The 22564-nt window shown below is 38.0% G+C and overlaps 1 long non-coding RNA gene across 1 annotated transcript in view; it reads right to left on the bottom strand.

The window, feature by feature from the left end:
• The window catches only part of LOC138145154 (uncharacterized), a 233560-nt gene that overhangs the window by 128064 nt on the left and 82932 nt on the right, over positions 1-22564 (bottom strand). The window contains exon 4 of the long non-coding RNA XR_011164124.1: positions 6778-6903. This is a non-coding gene — a long non-coding RNA (uncharacterized lncRNA). The remainder of the gene's footprint in view (positions 1-6777; positions 6904-22564) is intronic.

Genomic DNA, 22564 nt, shown 5'->3' with positions numbered 1-22564 from the left:
ATTTTTAAATTCTCTCTCCTGGATCAATTTTCCAGGTCAGTGGTTTTTCCCATGAGATAGTTCACATTGCCTTCTATTCTTACATTTGTTTGTATCTGTTTAACAGCATCTTGATTTCTCATAAAGTCATTAGCTTCCATTTGCTCCAATCTAATTCTGAAGCAATGATTCTCCTCAGTGAGCTTTTGAGATTCTTTTTCCATCTGGCAAATTTGGCTTTTTAAGGCATTCTTCTCCTCATTGCCTTTTTGAGCCTCTTTTGCCATTTGAGTCAGTCTATTTTTTAAGGTAGTATTTTCCTCAGTCAGGCTGTTGATTCTCATTTTGTAATTTTCTTGCATTGTTCTCATTTCTCTTCCCAATTTTTCCTCCACTTCTCTTATCTGCTTCTTAAGGTCCTCTACAGCCTGTAACCAGCTCATATTTTCCTTTGAAGCTTTTGGTGCAGTAGTTCTGACTTCACTGTCTTCCTCCTGTTCCATGCTTTGCTCCTTTTTGTCCCCAAAATAGGAATCTAATGTTAGAATTTTCTGTCTGCTTTGTTTCCTTTGCCTGGTCATGTCTCCCCTCAGTCACTTGACCCCTGGGCTTTTTGTCACAGTAGGACTCTGCCACCAGACAGGGGAGCTTTTGTCCCAAACGCTGGGGTTTTCTCAGCTGCTGGAGGTATTAGATGGGTGCCCTTTCTGAAGTCTCCACACACTCTGGCAAGCTGAACACACACCCCGGAACCTCCACCCTAGACTGCAATCCAGATCCAAGCAGATTAAAGCAAGAGCGATTACCCCTTAGACTGGTACTCGGTCCCCCTACACTCTGCAGGCCAGGAACTGAAGCTGCCACATGGTACTGGCTGGCTGTGCTGGAGTCTCAGAGGCTTCTCGCCTGGGGTGGGGCAAAAGCCATTCACTCCCACTTACTGGGTCCCAAAGTCCAGACTGCACTGACTTTTCACTTTGTCCTTCACATCTATGTGTTGATAATTCCTGAAACGGCCACAGCTGCTGGTGATCTGGAGTCCCTCCTGCTGGCAGCTGGTCAGGCCCACCCTGGGGCCAAAGCCTTGGCATGGGGCTAGGCTCAGCTCCCAGAGTGCTGCGCTGGCCGATTCCTTCCGGCCTGCTGGGCTGTCCTCAGCAGGAGGTCAGACTCTGTGTCATTTTGTGGGTTCTGCAGCTTCAAAGTTTGTTTAGAGTCCCCTTTTACATGGATTGGGGAGGGTGGAAGCCGGAGCAGCGGGGAGGTCCTGCTTCTACTCCACCATCTTGACTCTGCCCCCTCATATAATCTCAAGATAAAGAAGTTTGGGGGGCTTGGGGCTTTTTTAAGGGGTGAAGAGGTAGAAACAGAAATAGTGTGACTCAGTAGACAGGGTACTAGATTTGGAATATAAAAGCCTAGAGTTCAAATTCCCACTCTGCCATTTATTCTGTGATGTTGGGTAAATCATTTCACCCAAGTTTCAGTGCCTTAATATATAATAAGAAGCATTGGGGAGGGGCTCTTGGATCTATTCCAACTCTAAATTTGTGCTCTTTTATTCCCAAATCACATCACCTCTCCAGGCCTCAATTTCTTGTTTTTTATCCTTGGTTTTTTTCTAATCAGGGGGGAACGTCCTCACTTATGCCTGAATGGGATTTAAGTGAGGCAGAGCAGCCCAAAGTTGTCATCTTCACTCTCTCTTCCAGAGTCATCAAAGTCCAGGGGCAGGACAAAAGTCAGGATGACTGGCGATGGCTCAGGATGCAATAGATGACCTTGGCATCTTCCATGTCTGAGCAAGCTCTAAGCTCTCCACAGAGCCCACTTCAGTCTCCTTCCTGACCATTGGAACCAATGATTCTCACCTTGGGGGGATGTGGGGGGAAGTCTCTACATGTTTGAGGTAGATATCCCCCAAACTCACCAACTATTTGAGGCCTAATGATTACCTTCAACCTGATTTAGCCTGTGTGATGAGAGGGCATGACTGCTGCACACGCTACATATTCTTGGAGTTACAGATAAGAGTTTAAAATATGAAAAGGTTGGACTAACTGACCTCCAAAGTCTCTTCTAACCCAAAAACTGTGTGCTAATCTTGATAACAAAAAGCATAATGAGGAAATATCAGAATTATTCTGCTGTTTACCCTTCAAATCTACATGCTGTTGGTTTAGTCTGATGAAAGTATTCTCCTTTATTTTAGGCCATTGAATGGCATCAGCAAATGAAACTGGATTTTATAAGAATGTGTGAATTTTAGAAAGCCTTAAACTTTGCAAGAAACCAGCCCTACACACGATTTCATATATTGAAACCACTGATAAAGGACTAAGGCCTTGCTTAAATCAATCCACAACTAGCTTTCATAGGTCTAAGATAAATAGGTTTCTTTAAGTCACTTAATTGTCTCTCTGTATATTTAGATAGAACACATTTATAAAATACCTCAGAATTTGCAGATGGAAATAGCTCTCTAAATGATGAAGACACAAAGCATTGTTGAATTGCCTCCATTTTCCAAAAACAACTAATTGTTTACCTTACCAGCAAAGATTTATGATTTTGTGATAAAACAGTATCTGTTCTTAAAATTGGCTCTTTTAAAATATTCTTGAATTACTGAAACCCAAACAATATGCATTTATTATCCAAGATCAATGAGACTGGTAGAAGATTGTAATAACTTGGGAGAATATTTGTACTTTATAGCTTCTTCTCTCAGCCCTAATTCATTTGAAATTTTAACAACTTGGAGAAATATAGATTAGAGAGTCTTGGCTGAGACAGCAAATGTTTTCTTAGCTAACCCACTGAGAATTACGCCATTTAATATTAGTGTACAGGAAAGAAAATGATGAATTTATGGGGATGTTATATCAAAGGTGTAAAATCCTCTATAGCTGAGAAAGTATACAATTCATAGGAGTTACAAAGTGATAAAGCAAGAATAAATCTGAAATTCTGAAGATACTGGAAACCATTCTCTCTCTGACCTTTCTGGGAAGTCAGGAAAGCTGAGCATGCTTAAATTCCCATTTTAAACATTGTGTTTTAAGTCATTAATCAGTTAACGTCAACGCTGACTGAAATCTGATCAAGAAAACAAATTATTCCAGGGATTTGGTCAAAGGTTACTTGTTAGTTACACTGAATGTCCATGTTAAATATTATTGATCTAATTATGGGAAACAACTTAATCTCTGTTTATTGTACATGAATTATCATAGTCAAGGAGAAAAGGCATAAAATACCAAGGCCACAATCATGCTGAGTGAATTGGCATAGTAAACTATTACTTTAATAGACTTAGTAGCCAAATATAATAAAATCCAAATATAAATTTGCATACAGCTCATTTCATGGGACTAGCAAGGCCACCAGGGAATCTGTGGGTGGAACCAATGACCAGTGTTCCCTAATTCTCCACTTAAAATATATAGCATGCATTTCTTTCTTTAGTAAATCCATCCTAAAACCCAAGATTATATAATCTTTATAGTCTACTTTACAGATGAAGAAACAGACCCACCCAATTTCAGCTGTGACCATAGTTGAGTTTAGAATTTAGGATGCCTGACTTTCCTGCCAACATTCAGTCCCCTGGGGAAAAAAAAACCTGATAAAAGACTCACAGCCCAAACAGGAGAGCCTTTCCCATTTTGTTTAATCAGTTTTGCTTCCATCGCTTTTAAATAACCTCAATGTAGTTATATTTTTTTAAGAACTTTTTTTCCTAGAAGACATTAGAGTCATATAAAAGCTAGTTGTAGATATAAGGTCTCAGGATAACTTTGTAATCCTAAAAACCCCAGGTTGCTGTTCCAAAATTCTAGGGAAACTCAGAAGCCAAGTTTGAGTTTTCTCAAGAACAATGTTTAGGACAGAAACTTCTCTTTCCTTCTCCCTCACCATATATATATATATAATATGCAGATTTTTAGGAGCAAATATTCCTTTAATTTTCCCACTGATGCACAGTAACATTGTAAAACAATGATCACAATCATTAAGCATTCATATAACACTTTATATCATCAAAGTGTTTTGCAATAATTTATTTTATTGGGAACATTGTTCTGTGATTCACATTTTATCTCATCCTATGTTAGCCTAACAATCGTGGTCTATGGCATCAGATGAACAGATGGCATATCTGTTAGAGAAGCAAAGGTTGGACATTATTAAAGCTTTTATCCTTTAATTGTTCATTGGTTTTTGACCTTTGTGCAATTGAAACATGTTGTCTTTATCTTATTAGAAGTTAGGAGTCCTAAGGTTAGGTAACACAGGCACCAGAGGAAAGCACTAGACAGGAAGAGACAGCATAACCTAAATACAGGTGTATTGACCCCTAAGTCCATCGCCAATGGTGACAGAACTTGAAACAAACCTAACACTTGTCTCCTCATCACCTCTTTGACAATAAACTTATAGAATCTTATAGAAGGGGAATATGCCTCAAATATGATTTGAGAGAATTAAGCTAGAGCAGAGGGTTTTAACCTTTTTTTTTCTTTGTATCATGGGCCCCTTTGGCAGTCTGGTGAAGGCCATGGACCCCTTCTGAGAATAACTGTAAATAAAAGAAAATGGACCTTATAAATGCATAAAATAAAATAGAGGTGTATAAAGAAAATCAATAATATTGAAATGCAGCTATTAAAGTGTTGTTTTCTTTTTAAAAAAGAAGGTTAAGAACCCCTGGACTAAACCATGCAGTACTTCATAAATGGTTTATGAACACACAAAAACCAAAAATTAATTAAAAATCAAGTGCATAGTGAATCCGAGGTGTTTCTGGAAGAGGTTTGCCCATCTTGCATTAGCACAACTTCACTGCAGCCTTGCTTCTGAACACAAAGCAGGCACACTTTGCATTGTGCAAGCCCTCCAAAAATGCAAAAAGGGGTCACAAGTGAAAAAAGTTTAAGAAGCTCTGGACTAGAAGCGTCTTTGGCTGGCATTCGAAATTCTAAAATATGACTCCAATTTCTCTATTTCAGTTGCTTCTAGCTCTATAATTTCAATTTCTATCACAATGAGGATGCGTACAGGTAGGTGTCCACTCATTCATGGTAAATGCCAGATCAAGGGAGATGGACTACAATGCAAAGAAAATGAGGCAAGTAGTTTGTCCTTGTTCTAAATACTACCAAGTAACTCTTATCACCATTCTCTATAGTACTTACTTGGAATAAAAGAGAACTTCCCATTTAAGGACAGTAAGCACAAGAAAGTAAAAAGGGCTAATATTCCCAACTTTCTACTTGGAGAACAAAGTATGACTACACCATTTTCCGACAAAATGCCACTACTACTTAGTTTTTAATGTATTTATTGAGCTCAATATACTGCACATAGGGCATCATATGGAGCTGTGAAAGGCTCTGAAAGACCAGTAGATGCAAAAGAAAGAATTCACAGTCCCAACTTCAGGGAACTTCCTGTCTAGGTAGAGAGGGTAAATGCACCTGAGAAAAGAGATAAAACTAGTTACAAAGCATATATCATCAAGGGTAGAATAACAGAATAAAGTGGATATATAAGCATAAGGGGTTAATCAGATCAAGGGATCTGTGATTAGGATCAAAGTCATTAGAGATCTGACTTGCCCTTTTAAATTGTCCATATTCTACTGTGGAAAAACTCCCAGATATTAACAACAGTCCTAGAAAGAACAGTAGACTTGGAATCAGTTCAAGGCCAGGCTTTGTCATTTATTAGCAGGGAAAGTAAGTCATTTAACTTTTGAGCAAAGCTTCACATTATTCAATATAAAATGAGGATTATAAAAATGGAACAACATAGCTCACAAGGTACTATGAAGAAAGTGTTTTACAGACTATTAAGTAGTATATAAATGTGAACTGGAATTCCTTACTATTTAACTTGTCTCTCTACTGTCCTGCATAAAACATGGACCAGGTATACTGACACACCCTGGGAAAGCATTCCCATTGACCCTTCCCACAATATAAAATCTAATGGGAATCTCTTTTTCTTGACACATATTCTGTCCCTTAACTTGTGTTGCAATGGACATCTATGGTCAAAATATAGACCTGCAAAGTATGATCACGGCCACCAGTATAGAGAGTATTCAGTATCATCATTTCATCAATGATGAATAGGCCTTGCTTCACTACTGCTATCATCTTCCCAGCCCCACCTTCACACTAAACAGTGGTTCTCAATCTTTTTCGCATCATGAACCCTTCTGGCGTTCTGATGAAGCCTATGAACGCTTTCTCAGTACAATGTTTTTAAATGCATAAAATAAAATATATAGAATTACAAAGGAGACCAATTATGGTGAAAAGTTATCAAAATATTTTTAAAACAAGTTCATGAACCCTCAGGTTAAGAAACCCTATACTACAAAAGCATCCCTTGAAGGGAATAAGAATAGTAAGGCAATTAGGATGAATCATATCCAGCCTCCCTCTGCAAGCTAGAAGTCAGAGTATGGTAGTGGCCATAGCAATAGCCTCTGTATGCAACAACCCCTTTTTCCTCCAGTAGCCGAAGGGTGGCAGCAATAGTAGGAAAGGTGTCGTCAAGTGGAACAATGTGAAACTCAACAGTCAATGTAGATGTGGGGGAAGATCTCAGATAGCCTGAGGTATCCAAATCACAAGTCCCAAACATTAGTTATTAGTAAATAGTCTAAAAGAAAATGCATCATAGGGTCATCAATCTAATTTAGGAGTCACCTATTCCAACCCCCTCATTTTACAGTTGACAAACCTGAGATCTAGAAATATGAAGTGATATTTGGAAGTTCCTTACCCAAGTTCACACAGGTATGAAGGGGCAGAAGGGAGATTTGAACTCACTCCAGGTCTTCAGATTCCAGATTTATCATATCACGTATCACAGATGTCACGTATATCCACGTATCACAGATAACACCACCTAAAAATGATGACAGGTGACATTCTCCAAACTACTATGGCATTCAGATTAACGTCTTCCCATATACCCTGCATATGCCAAGAGGATAATGGGGGAAGGGGATCAGGATTTCTACCCACACCGTGAAACTAAAAACGAGAAACCCAGGGCTCTTTCCACAGTACCACTGTGCTTTGGACAAAGATTACTTCTGCCATTAAACAGATTCCCTCCAGTGCAGTTCATAATTGTAATGTGGATAAAATTCATTGGAGAAAGATCTCAAAGTATCTTGTACCTGGGCCCAAGATTATATCAGGGGAGTCCCAAGTTAAGAAGAAGCTAACAGCAGAATGGAATAAAGAAGACAGCTCTATATGACAAGGAAGAGCACAGGGTATGGATGTGGGAAAAGTGCAAAATAGATACATGGATTAGTGTTAAAGATCAAGTAGAGAAAATGAGGAGAGAGAGAGAAGAAAACTAGAGCTGAACAGCATGGAAGTCATGAATTCTAGCCAATGGGAGAGCTGCCAGTGGGGTTAGAGAGTTGGTGGGAACATGGAAGCATGTTACATGGTATAACCTGGATATGGCATGACAATTTCAAGCTTCAAAAAGAGATTTATTGTTCCTCAGACTTCCCCCAACATATTGTCACACTTGAGCCTGCCCAGCTGAGACTATATGGAAAGAAACTTAAGAGATACATTACTTTGGAGCCTAATCTTCAGCATACAAAACCATGAGTTTGAAATGTCTGTATCTTCCTGCTAAGGTAGGAGAGCAGAGGGATTAATTAGAATTTGATGTATTACTCTCCTAGAAACAAAAGTGATAGTAGCCATTTTTACTATGTGATTTATTCCCATTTATTTAACTTACTATTCAGTCTTAATTAAATGCCTTATTGCTTTGGGATTCATGTGTCTTTCTATGGTCTGATACAGAGACTATTGGTTTAGGATATGATGTGGATTTGAGTATAATCTACATAGAGGTGGTAATTAGAGAGTGAAAAGTGAGTTAATGTAAGGAAAGAAGAGAGAAGGGTCAGGGAAATCCTTGAGAGGTACCTACATTCAAAGATGAGGAAAATAATGAATGTTCTCTATTTCTCCAAAGCTTGGTTAGAATGGATATTTACTCTCCAGAAAAAGATTCCTCACCCAAGGCACCAAACTCTGTAAAACAGAGCCAGGGGCCGCCCCTGGATAACGTTCCTTCAGGCTTAAGACAATTTTGTTAACACTATTTTCTGATCATAACAGGCAAAGTCTAAATCAGAGGCTTTATTTACTCTGACTTAAGGTTAGAATTTCTTCAACTCACTACTTAATTTCTAATTACTAAACTATACCTAGTCATCAGTCTTTTAGAAGTTCTCTTTCCAGTAAACTGCCTGTTTTTCTCAGGGTTTGGCACCCCTTCCTAGTTTCTCAACCCCAAAATTCTTGGACTCTGATGAAAATGAACAGAACAGGGTTATGGGCAATAAAACTAAGCCCAGGGTGATTAGATACCTGGTATCTGATTAGATACCTGCCTTTAATATGTATATGTGTCTATCAAGGAGTTAACAGAGAATTAATATCCATCTTTGTCCCTCGGTAGCACTATGCTAGAAGTAGGATACTTCTCATCTAGACCATATTCTTTGGCAGATGTACTACTGACAAAGAAAATATTGAGTATAAGAAGCATAGTATAGTCCAACTGCCCTCTGAAGTCCAAATAGTGTATATAGCTAACAACTTCCTAAACAAAAAAGAAAATAGAAGAAATTTAGAAATTATCTTGCAGGTTTAGTTCTCCACAACAATTATTCTCCCTTTTCCCCCAAATAGAACAGGGTCTCTTTAAGGGGCCCCAGGAGTTCTCTACCCATTTCTATAATAAACCCAACAGTAGAATGGAAATGCCAAAGCATAAAGGAAAAACAGGCATCTCTGGGACCTGAATGAAATGAAAAATCCAAAATAGAAAGCAGATGTCACTTCAGTGGCTCTAAACACCTCACTCCAAAATTGTCTGAAAATTAAATTCAGCAAACAAAGTCCTTTTCATGTCAGGAGACCCCTTTCCATCATCCAATGTGAGAGTACAGCTCTCCTGGGAAAAGCAAGTCACTTCATTTTTCATGTATGTGCTATATGTGGGTGTTTGGTGTGGGAAAGGAAGGAAGGGAAGCCTTTTCAATAGAAAGAGTACATTGGTTTCTGACACTGATGGATCCATCCAAAGAACAACCAGAGAAATGTTAGTTGCTTTGAAAGTTTTCCAGGACAAGGTTAATGTCCTACTTGGCCAATCTCCAGAAAGCCATACATTCAAAGAGCATTTGGATTGTTAATGGCTTCTCCTTTTACTCACAAAGATGAGAGAGGCAATGCTGCTTTTCAGAGCTTTCCTAAATCCCATCTGATACCCTACAACGGTGCCCAGTCACCAAAGAAGTGAGAAACGGAAGCTGGTCACAGTCATAGATAAGGTGTGGACTTTGTTCAGACTGATAATCCAAAGCTCAAATCCCCCTTTCAGACTATGCAGAGCCTGCAGGAAGAAATAGAATGCACAGATCTTTAATGTTAATTAATTCTTAATTCTGTCCCAACCACCATCACCACTACCACCAACAAAGAGAACCTGATTATTTTTCATCATAGAATCATAATTCTGAAAAAGATCCTTGAAAGAACTCATCCATTTCCCAAGTTACAGGGAAAACCACATTTAAATCATTCTACATAGATCAGGATATAATTTTTAACACTTCCAAAGGAAGAAATTCCTTTACCCTCTATAAATGGTTCCAATGTTCAATAATCCTCAGGAACTTTGCTCTTATGAAAATATAAGCCAACATTTTTATGTTGAAACTTGAACTTTCCTCTTATTCTATCCTCTGTGGGAAAAAAGAGGAACTAGTCACCATCATGGGTGTCACTTACCATTTCCCATTTCCCACTTACATAGCTTCTTGAGTATGGCAAGTATTTTGAGACATGGTGTTTTGAGCACAATGTACAAAAAGAAAAAGTCACAGAATGACAGAATTTGAGGGTTTAAAAGGTTCTCAACAGCTACTTTGTCCAACCCATAGACATTCTCACTTAAAATGTCTGTCTAGTGTCATCCAGTCTGTCATCAAGACCCCCAATCTTCTCCATCTCTACAGCAAGCACATTCTACTTTTGGAAAGCTCTAATTTTCAGGATGTTTTTGCTGACATCAAGCCTAGATTGGACTCTGCCAATTCTATGCATCAGTTCTGATTCTCTGTCTTTTAAAACCAAATATTACAAATGGATTCCTTCTTCCAGATGACAGATTTTCAAATACTTGAAGATAGCTACCATAGCTCCCCTTCCCCTGAGTCTTTCCTTCTCCGGGTTAAACATGGCCAGATCTTTCAACCAATCCTAATGTAACATAAACCTAAGGACCTTCACCAACCTGATTGCCCTTCTCTGAATATTTTCCAGATTATCAGTATCCATCTGAAACCATAGCACCCAGAACTAAAGACAATATTCTAAATGAGTGCTGATGAGGTCAAAGTCACATCATATTAGAGTGTTGAATGTTTCACAAACTCTGCCTGGTCACGTAATGTTTTGTTCTTGTACAAGTACTGTTCCTAGACTCAAGGACTCTGCACTAGGCAGCTACTTTCCCACAATATCCCACTACATATGTTTCATATGGCAGCTAGCTGGATTAATCTCTTTTATGAATAGATGTGGTCACTTAACTTTTGTGCCAAAAAAAAAATCTTCATGGGTATTTTTTGCCTACCAAGTAAAGTTCAAACCCTTACATTTAACATTTAAGGCCCTTCAGAATCTAGCACTACTCTATCTCGATAGACTTATGTCAAAATTTTTTATTTATCTAAACCTCATCCTTCTCTCATTTGCCATACACTTTATGTTCCAGTCAAACTAGAGTATTTCGTCTCTACTCTTTCATAGTTCCATGACTTTGCTCATGCTCTTTCCTTTGCCTAGAATGTCCTCTCTTTCTCTGTAGCATTCCTAATTATATTTTAAAGCCCAACTCAAATGTTACTTCCTTCATGAAGCTATTTGATGATCTGTGCCCTTACTTCTAGACGTTAATAAGTAGTACCTATGTAATAGTGCTGTGTACCCAGTAGGAATTTAATAATTGCCTTTTGGATGAAGGAAGGAAACAATAAATCCAATTTTATCTTCTACTAGTTCCTCTATATTATTTATATCTCTATATATATTATCTATATCCTCGATATCATTTCCAACCACACTAAGCTCCTCACAGTCACCCAAACATTCCAGGGCCATCCCTGCTGATAGGATTTTGTGCATGCTAATAACTTCATTCCTCTCTTTCCTCTTCCTTCCGCCTATCCTTCAACACATCCTCCAACATGCTCTAAAACATCTTTGCCAACCACTCTTTATAAAGCAATATTTCACTTTTATATACTTCTTCAGCAGTTAGGATCTATATCATTTATAGAAAGTTATTATTTATATCATTTCTAAAATCATAGAATTATAGAGACTATCAACCATTAGGCTATGTAAATTGTTCAACTATGAGCTACTTGAGAGCAGGGATTTTTTTTTGCCTTTCTTTGTACTCACCCCCCCCCCCCCCCCCCCAAAGCTTAGCACATTGCCTGGAATGTAGTAGGCATTTAACAAATATCTGTTGACCAACTAGAGGAAAATGCATATGGAACTTGCTCCGCTGTACATTTTTAACTTCACAAAAGTACATGCTTTTTAATACAAGAGAATAACAAGCACTTATATTTGTATTACATAGCATAAAAATAGTATTTGACCTTCACACTCGTCCTCTGAATTAGGTTAAGTAGGAATTCTTATTTTCCAGATAAGAAAACTGAGTCTCAAAGAGGTTAACTGATCTGCCCAACTTCACATAATAAGTGTTGAGCCCAGAATTTAAATTTGGTCTTCTATCAGATCAATCTTCTTTTCCTTATGCCAACTGGTATCTTGTGCCACTAGTGAAAATTTATTTGAAATGCTTAAAATATACATATATATGCATATATAGATATACTATATTGAAGCAGCAAGACTATTAAAGCAATATGATTACTATAGATCCTATCCCAAAAGGAAAATGTTTTCCTTGGATATTAATTGGCTAATAATAAATTTGTCTTATCACCAGATATTAGAAAAGCAAAGTAAGGTAAAATCTGGAAGAAAACTGCAACATAAAATTACTAAAATGAGAATATTTAAAAAAACAAGCTTAAAATTAAACATAGGAGGAAAGCAAAAAAGATGGGAGTTAGTGGCATGAATCCACTATTTTTATGCATTTAACTTAGTTTTGTATAATAGAAATAGCACTGACTCTGAAGTCAAAGCCCTTGGGTTCTCAGCCCACTCTTGACTGTTATTTGGGAAAGTCACTTAATCTTCCTGGGCCTCAGTTTCCTCATCTGTAAGAAGAAGTTGACTATATGATCTCTGAAGTCCCTTACAGTTCTATGAATCTTGAATCCATATAGAAGAAAATGTCCCAAATACTAATAAAACAAAACATGATAACAAAAAATATACATACAAAACATGCATGTGTATGGTTATTAGCATAAATCTATATAAAGCAACATTTTTTTTAATCTACTAAATTTGTAAAACAGATAATTCAATCCTAGGAATCATCACTGGTTGCTCAATATCCCAGGATAACTTGCTAATTGTAATTCTTACAAGTATAAGAGAAAATAATATGTTAAAAGAATAGAAAGCATTAGATGGTGAAAAAATGACTTTTAAATGTGAATCAACTGAGAAAAAAAAGAGACCAGAAAAGACCAGTAGCTAGTCTTTCTGAAGTTAGAAAGGCTGCACAGTCTGCTGAAAGTCTTAAGCCACCAAATAAATGGGAAGAAACAAAAAGGGAAGAAGAAAAAGAGAGAGGGAAAAAGAGAAGGAATTTTTTTTTCCAAATGTCCACTAATGATTATTAATTAGCTACCTCTTCTTGCCTGGTTCTCCAGGATGCAGTAATAAGGCAACTGGAATTACCAAAGAGAGAAGCTTCTTTATATTGCTCTATTATACAATATTGCTATATTATACAATGCTTAATTGTATAGATGGACCTGTGATATCCCTAGTATGGGTTGTCCATCCACTGATGCAAATGGAAGCCCTTCTGTAGCTTCTAAACCCATACACTTGTCCGTACCTTTCCACAAATCCTCTAGACAATCTGCTCAATATGCTAGAGAAACCTGTCTAGTTCTCTTAATGCCTCCAAAGTACAAGCATACTATTTTGGCTGTCAGTTTGTTATCATTATTGTGTCTTTACTGGGCAACCTTTTTATTGTTGTTGTTATTGTTGTCATTCATACACATCCATGATGGTGTCCTACAGTGGCAGAAGAAAAATTTTCACAAGCCCACAGAAATCTACAGATACTTTCATGGCTTAATGACAATACAACCTCAAATCCATGAGTAAGAAAATTAGGGTGCTCATTTATCTAGACTTTGGACCTAGATCCAGTCCTACTGCTTCCAAGACTTCTTTAAGGGTTACCCCTAATGCCCAATAAATATAGTGGTCAATGGATGTGAACAAAGAATCTTCAAAAGGAAAACTGCAAAGTACCGACAGCAATAAGACTTGTTTTAAGTCACCAATAATGAAAGAAACACAAACAACTCTGAGGTTTTACCCCATATCAGAAAACTGATAAAGATGACAAAATATAAAAAATAATAAATCTTGAAAGGACTAGACAAACACTTGCACAAAAATTGTTGGTAGAGCTGTGAATTGATCCAACCACTCTGGAAGACAATTTGGAGTTGTGTGAGAAAAATCACAGAAACCTTTTGTACTATTTGACATAAAGATGCCACTATGGGTCATATATTCAAAGAAGGCCAATGATAGAAATAAAAGCCCCATGCATACCAAAATATTTATATCAGCATTTTTGTGACAGAAAAAAATGGAAATATTATAGTTACCCATGTATTAGGAAACTACAAATAGTGATATACAAATGAATGAAATATTATTAAACTCAAAGAAACAATGAATATGAAGAATTCAGAGGGATATGGAAGATCATATACATTGGTACAAAGTAAAGTAAGCAGAATCAAGAAAATAATATAGAGAATTACTGCATAATACAAATGGAAAAGAAACTAAAACAAAGCCCAACATTGAATAACTGCAATGACCAATTTTGGCCCTAGAGAAGAAAAGGAGCAAGCACCTCCCTTTTTCAGGAAAAAGGAGGGAGACTGTTGCATACCATATCAGTAGCAATCAATTCATTGTATTTTGCTTAACTTTTTGTTTCAATGGAATACCCATGTCAGGTTCTGGGGTTGGGTTGGGGAAGAGGTATGGGGAGATATCTAGAAATGACTGTGGTTTTAAAAAAGAGATTAGCAATACTTATTTTTAAAAATAAGATGAAAAGGGGTAAGATTGAGGGGGAAAAGATTTTTTTTAACTACTCAATGCCTAATGATTCATTCAAAAAACATTTGAGTGTCCCCTATGTACAAATCCTAGATCTAAACCAGGGTTGGGGAACCTGCAACCTCAAGGCCACATGTGGCCCTCTAGGTCCTTGGGTGCAGCCTTTTGACTGAGTCCAAGTTTTATAAAACAAATCCTTTTATTAAGGAGATATGTTCTGTGAAGTTTGGATTCAGTCAAAGGGCCATGCTTGAGGACCTCAAGGGCCACATGTAGCCTCAAGGTTGCAGGTTCCCCACCCCTGTTAAAATCTAGATACTAAAGGGTAATATAGAGAGTAATAACATAGTCTCTACTCTCTACTCTTGAGTACTGACATACAACTCTACTCTCAAGAAATGTGAAAAGTAGCAGGAAAATAAGACATGTTCACAAATATTGAAACACAAAAATAGTGTGCTGTTGATGTATAAGAAGTACCACAGTTTTATAGGTGTTCAGAGGGAGGAAAAATAACCCATAGTTTAAAAAATCACAAAAAAGTATATAAAGGGGGTGGCATTTGCCCTGGGTCTTAAAGGATGGGTAAAATTTCAATATTCAGAGATGAGAATGGGGGGAATAGAGGATGTGTACACTCCATGCATAAAGGATGGCAAGAACATGTGCTCAGAGACAAAAAAAATCATGGGACATTTTCAGGGAACAGCAAGGAGGTTGGAACTAGGTCATGGACACTCTGGAATTCAAAGCTAAAGAATCTGAACTTTTTCAGTTGGCATGGGGAGCCAATGAAGATTTTGAACAGTGGAATGCGAAAATCAGAGCTCTGAATTAGGAAGATTAACCAGGCAACAATGTAGAGTATGTATTTGAGGAGAGGGTAACTGGACATGGGAAAATCAGTCTGTTGTCTGTTATGATAGACCAGGAGAGGGATAATGAGGGAATAAACTAGCATAAAGGCAATGAGAATGGAAAGAGATAATAAATGTCAGAGATTTCAGAGGAAAATTCATTATGGCTTGGTGACCAGTTTGATACTAAGGGCTGTTGTTTGTCCTTCATTCTCCAAGAGGACTATAATGTCAGGAAGATGATGCCATGAACTGCAAATGACTTGGACTTAAGTGAGGGAAGACTGTGCAAAGTCACCAGCCTCACTTTCTCTTACAGAGTCATCTGGTTCTGGTAACAAGATATAGATCAAGATGACTAAAGATGGCCCAAGATGCAGTGGGAGACCTTGGCCTTTTTAAGCTAAGGTCTTTCTGAGTTCTTATTTTGATTGAGGCAATGACCATTCCATTATTAAGACTGGTTAATAAATGAGCCAAGGAATGGCACCTTTAACAATAAAAATAAAAAGATCAACCTGGGAGGGGAAGACCCTCAGGGATTCTGCCCAAAACAGAAACAATTACTATTTACATTCCCTCAGAACCACCAAGGCCCAAACAATGACCCCTTAGCGGTACTTAGGTCTGGACCTATTGTTGGCCAATCAATGAGAGCCAGAGTGAATTGGGTTTAAGACAAGGTCTTTAAGAAAGAAGTCTAGCCAGTAAACCCCAAGACATCTTGCTAGATTTCAGTTGTCACAATTTACCCTCTTTTGGGCAGAGCACACACAGGTAGGGGCATGATCCCCCAAGAGGAGGACAGGACAGGACAGTATGGGAGGGGCTGAGCTGCCCAACTGGAATTGGCCAGTTGGGTCCCCAGTGGGGCAGCTCTCACTACTCACAGGTTGTTGTTTATCCTTCTTTCTTGAAGAGAAGCATGACATCAGAAAGATGATGCCATGACTGATTGGATTTAAGTGAGGGAGGGCTGTGCAAAGTCACCATCCTCACATCCGGGTCCAGTGGAAAGGTATAGATGAGGATGGCTGGAGATGGCCCCAATACCAAGAGTAAAGGAGAAGAAGAAGAAGGAATTCAAGATGACACCAAGATTTTCGATCCTATGGATACTGAGTATCTCTGAACCCTTACTACATTTACTATCTATAGCACTTCTTTTGGTGCTGAATACTAGGGCCCTCTTTCACAAATGGTCTCATATTAATTTGTATTTGCCCTCTTTATATTTATTCTGATATAATCATATTGTTCTTGGTATCCCACCACTTAGAATGTAAGTTCTCTATAAGGATTTCTTCATTTATTGCCTCTGCATCTCCAGTGCCTAAAGCAGTGCTAGGCATATAGTAGGCAATTAATAAATGTTTATTGATTTATTGACTGGAAACCCCAATGAGTCTACTTTGTAATTATATAGCACCTATGGCACAAGGTTTAGTTTTGGAAACAAAATTAAAACTTGACTAAGATAAGTTCTTGAAACTAAGTGCCTACCTAGACAAAGTAATCAAAAAAAAAAAAAAGACCATATGTGTCAAAAACTATGTAGTGTCAGACTTTTTTTTCTATGTGTTAATTTTGCTGACCAAAGTTCACTGAATTTTACAGACAAAGAAACTGAAGACCAAGAAGGTTTATGGCCTGTCCACCATCACAGGGTTAGTCGTTAGTAGGTCTAAGATTTGAACTATAGATCTGTTGTTGCCATGTCCAGAACTTATGAATCAATCACATTGCTATCCTTACCTCCAAGGTGCTGGGAGGAAACACAAATAACCCTAGCACATTCAAGTAGAGTGTGATAAGTGTCCAAATGTTTAATTGAAAACCAGCTTCAGCTGGGTCAATGATTTATTCTCAAGACTAATGGTTTATTAATTGTGGATCTGGACAAAAGATTGGAAGCTGCACGGTTTATGATGCCAGGTCAATAGTTGACAATGCTGGGCTTCCCTCCTGTTTGGTTATAATGAAACCTTTCCTGGCTGCCTCTAATTGCTCCCACTGGACACCTAATGGCCCATTAAAATTGAAAATGGCCAGGCTACCATGACAGGAGCATCCCTAATTATAAAACAGCTTTGTGCAATGTTGGGGTTTGGGTTTTCAATTTCTTTTCTCATTCCTGCTCTGCCATCTCTAACTTAAAAAAAAAAACTTTCAAGAGATTGACCATCATTATGCATTATAGCCATGGTTCCTTGGTGACACTTGGGACATTGTATCTTATAACTCAGTCATTGATATGCATTTGATGATTCTGCATTATAAGAACTGAATAAAATACCATGTCTAAAGACATTGGAATGTCAGCACAATAGATAGGCTTGTGTAGAGAATGTATCAGATGCTCAGCAAATGTGATCACTTCCTTTCAAACTAGGATACAGTGATTGCCTCTATTCCTTATGCTAAAGCCAGATGTCATTTCTTTTTCTTGTCAGTCTGCTTGCAATGTTGCTCAGGATAGTAAAACTTTATATGTACCATGAGAGGTTGGTGAGACCTGCTGTGGCAGCAAAACTCAAAACTCAAACTTCTTGGACAGCCCCAAAATGCCTCCATCTCACAGCAAATCAAATCCAGTTTTGTTATCCAGTTAATTATTTCTAAGGCACCTTTAGTCTAAAGTATTTTTTTGTTGTTGCCCAGTTTACAACAAGCTTTTGATTTATAGGCTACTCTTACTTTTAATAAAACCATTACTCTATTTGAGAACTATTTGCAGTAAAACAAATAAGTGTTTCATCATGTTTTTGTTGTCTAAAATATTAAATGTCTACTCCACAGTTCCCATTATTCAGACCCTTGGAATAAGTGACTGAAATCGGACCACATAGGAAGAAAACTTAGCTTCTGATTACCAAAGAAATTGGTCCAAGAAGCAGAGGCTGAGTTAATGTTCGCTTTTCAACATTCCCATTCTCTTCATTAGAAATGCATGCTTCCCATTAGGCCAAGTTAAAACATTATTGTCAAAGTCATGTCATTATTCTCTCATTGGTTTCTGCTGAAACCTAGGGTCGTACGCCATCAGGTAAGCAGTTAACCTTATACCAATCTCTAGTGTCTCCTGGATGGCTTTATCTAGCAATGACAATTTGTCACTGTCAAGCTCTCAGGCCTTTGGCTATAAGCCTATTTTCCCTGCAGGTGTCAAAAGATGCAAAATCGTAATTTATAAAACCCAGGATGACAGAATCCCATTTGCACTCTGCTTTTAGATGCCAGGAGGTAACTTTATTTCAAATACTGTAACTTTCTCCCAGGACTTGTTGCATTCTTTCCAGGGTGGTCTGAAAAGTTGATTCAGAAAATAAATGCCGCAACAGCAACTTGTAATTCCTAAGGCCAGATATCCAGATGTGTCAATAATCAGTGTGAATTAGAAGCAGATGTGGGTCCTTGTTGAATAATAAATGTAATGAAATTACTTCCTTTTGCCTCCTTATGCTTTCACACACTTGAATTTATTCCATCCATTGGGGGAGGGAGGGTTGTTTAGTTGGTTTACTGTCTGTTTTGGAAAACAAAAAATGATTTCAATTTTTCACACTGGGGCGGGTCTATTTATAATGATCTTTTAAAAAAAAATAACAATAATGTCTATTTCTTGCCTTATTTCATCCCCATTGGAGTATATCCAAGCACAGAGTCTCTTTTGAGTGCCATGATATGAGCAACTCTGCTAGGTTCTCAAAGATTCTTGTTGCTATGTAATGTAGCAGGCATTCCTAGGCTTCCTTCATTCTTCCTTAGGATAACTCTTGTAAAGAGATAAAAAAAAAAACAAGGTTCATATGACAGAGGTAGATGACCTGATGTTTTTATTTGTTGTCATTGAATGCCAAAAATGGAACTATTCTTTGGTAATCAGGAAAAGTCTTTTTTTTTCTTACCACATACTTCAAATTGCAATGTCCATTCATTAATACCATAAGTGAGTGACCTGTGCATATATGTATTAATGTGAGAGGTTGATGAGAGAGGAAAGAAATGAATGGTTGATGCAAAAGTGAGAAAGAAATCTGACTTGCAATATTTACAAAGATCAGAAGGTTATATTTTTTTGGAACACATAAGTAATGTCTTGTTGCACAAAATTTTTCTTTAACCACATGATTGAAGTGTGTTGGGAAAGTTTTAATGTCTTGGAAAAACTAGTATTTTAACAACTTCCACACATGCCAGTTTTCATTATAGAGGAGCTTCCAATGAGATGGATTGGGAAGTATTGGTGCCCTTTGTAGACTGGTAAAAATGATCATCAATGCCATCTGAGTATAGCCTTCTCTGACCTTATTCACCTCCCCCTGCATTCCCCCCAAAAAACACAAAGTCAATACACTTCATTTATTAGACAAGTGGTCTAGGACTAGTTTAAGGCTAGGTAACTCTCAATTATTATTGGTCTATGTGGTGATCCAGCCACTGTACACAGTTATTGGCCCGGGAAACTTGGCACCCTCTAGAGTTACCCAACTATTGTACTATTGTTTAAAGGATACCCAGGGACAAACTACTACTTTAAAGAAGAAAGGGGAGAATGGGAGCTTATTGGCCTCTGTACAAGTCTGGCTTTGGCCAGAAATGTCTTTAGTGCCATCACCCTCCAGTTATGCCCTCTTTCATTCTGATGTCTTGGTTCCCCTTCAGCAGCTCCCACTTTTGTATCTCCCATTCAAGTATTTATACCACACAGCCCCATCAATCACCCTGCGGCTGTCTTCTATGGTCCAGCACAGGTCTCTTATACCTTCTTGTTCCCTCTCCATTGTCAAATTCCCTTGGCAAGTTCCAACGATATTTTGAAATATATCTATCCCTTAAGCTTAATTCTACTTCTTTCCAAAGTGTTAATTTGCTAATGTGGGCAACTAAATTGTGTTGATGTGATAATGGAAGGAAGATGCCAAGTCTTGAGATCCAGTCAAGAAGGCAATAATACATCAACAACTTGAGTAGGAAAGCAAGCCCTAAACAAAAGTCCAAGCCACCCAAGTGCACCTGTATGAATACTAAGACAATTTGGGGGAAATTATTAAGACAACAAAGGACACATATTTTTAGAGCTTAGATTATGGGAAGATGAAATCTCTGCAAGCAAATGAAAAAAAGTTAAAATATGACGCTTGCTAAAGGCTGGGTCTCCCTTTAGCCATTCCATTCATTGTTGATCCAACTTTCTCATTTGTTCTGTTTATTGTCATCAGACTAACATCATGTCTGGACAGAGGCACTTATCAACATGTGCAGTTGTCTGGGTTAAACCACAGCTGCACAGTGGCTGTTCACACTGACCCCATCTGGAAAGGTTGGCTACTGAAGCCACTGTCATTCACAAATCATTTTCCACTTAGTTCTTTTCGGAAATGATCCATACACATCTTTTCACATCTAACCATGCAGAGAAGAGTATGGGGAAACGTACTTTCTGAGACCCTCCCCTCTCACTCAACTTGTTCACAGCTTGTCCTCTTGGCCTTATTAACGCTTAAACCATTCTGAGGAATGAGTTCCACATGTCCCTTTTATGTTTCCCTTAGAACTCTGTAACCTGGGACACTGCCTTTTACGACCTGTAAATGCACCCCCTGCTTCTCCTATTAAAAAGTGGATATTCTAGAAAGGAAGCCCAAGGAGGATTTAAAAAAAAAAAAAAGAAGAACCATGCCTGAAAAACAAATTTGCTGCTGGAGAAGCAGATGAATTGCCTCTCCAAGTGATGAATCATAGTGGAAGATGGCATCTTACCCAATAGGTAAAATAAGGCAAGTAGCCAAATACTCACCTGCCCACAGGTAGGGAATTATTCCCAGGTCCACAGGTATCATGAACTTAATGCATCTCCCTCGAGCTTTGATTTTTCACACCTGCATAGTAATGTTCACAAATGGACTCCTCCCTGATGCATATCAGGTCATTACTACACTCTAGGCCCTGACTATACCTGCTCCACCTTTCATCAATCATTTCCCAAAGAGTTGTGAGGAAATTGGGCAAAAATTTTGCTCAAGGAAGTTAATAGTCCATGTCCCTCAAAATTACAGTGTATCACTCACTGTCTCTAATCAGAAAACTTTCCTCGCTGACTTGATTGGCAACCCTATTTTTATGGTGTCTCCAGTTTGGGTTTTTTTTTTTTTAATTCTGAATATATGTGTAATGGTCTGCCAGAAGTTCTGAGGCAGGGAAATGCAAGCAGATTGAGGCAGTCAGACATCAAAACTGTTATTAGAGAGGCAGTACAGTAAATCAGGTGCCGAACTTAGAGGTTGAAAACAATAATAATAATAATAATCAGTATTTACATGGGGCTTAAGGTTTGGGAAGCATCTTACAACAAATATTATTTCATTTGATCTTCTCTTCAACCCCAGGACGTAGAGACTATTATTATTATTCTCATTTTACAGATGAAGGAACTGAGGAAGACAGCAATCAAGTGACTAGATTTGAACTCAGGTCTTCCTCACTCCAGTACTCTATCCACCATGCCACCTAGCTGCTTCATAGACACAGAGATCCCTGGGCAAGGACATAGGAGGCAATCTAGTCCAAAAGCTTTATTTTACAGATGCAGGACACACCTGTTTTCAAATCCTACCTCTATGTGACTGTACAGCAAGTTATTTCATGGTATTGACTCACAGTCTCCAAATACTTAGTTATTTCCAGATTTTCTTCTCCTGCCTATTCTTCAGTTTCCTTTTCCATGAAATGGGCAGAGTAATACACATGATGCCTATTTCATGGGGTTACTATGTGCTATGAATTAATATATTAAAAACTCTTCACAACCCTTAAAGTGCCATATGAATATCAGACAGCATTATTTAAGTAAGGTTTGTTCCCTATCATCACAAATCAACTAATGGTTGTACATATCAATACTGTATATATCATTAACATAAAACTAATCCCATGTTGATGTAGTTGTAAAGAGATTAAAGGCAGCATTAAACGCTAGAGTCTATTTTCCACAATATGCCAAAAATGTGCTACAACAATTTGAAGCAACCCAAGCCAATAGAACATTCACAGTGTGATGATGATGTAGGATTTCTTGGGAACAGACATGACACGTTTCCCATAACAATGAAAGCAATATGTATCCTTAGCCTGGTGCTAATGAGTATGAATACACCATTAGCTCAGAATTAGCAGCCACCTATTTCAACCCATTCCCCAACATTCCCCCCATTCAGGTCATCCATCCTCAGCTTGAAGACTTCTAATGGGGCAAACCCATCACTTTTTGAAGCAGTCCATTCCACTTATGGACAGTGCTAATGGTTAGGAAGGTTTTTCCTCCTGTTATCAAACCTCAATTTG

Source organism: Petaurus breviceps, unplaced genomic scaffold (assembly GCF_028583685.1).
Source record: "Petaurus breviceps papuanus isolate PSGF00001 unplaced genomic scaffold, PetGlider_PUasm1.0 90730, whole genome shotgun sequence".
NCBI classification, from domain to species: Eukaryota; Metazoa; Chordata; class Mammalia; order Diprotodontia; family Petauridae; genus Petaurus; species Petaurus breviceps.
The sequence above is the reverse complement of the archived record's forward strand: the minus strand, read 5'-3'. Positions and strand labels throughout refer to the sequence as shown.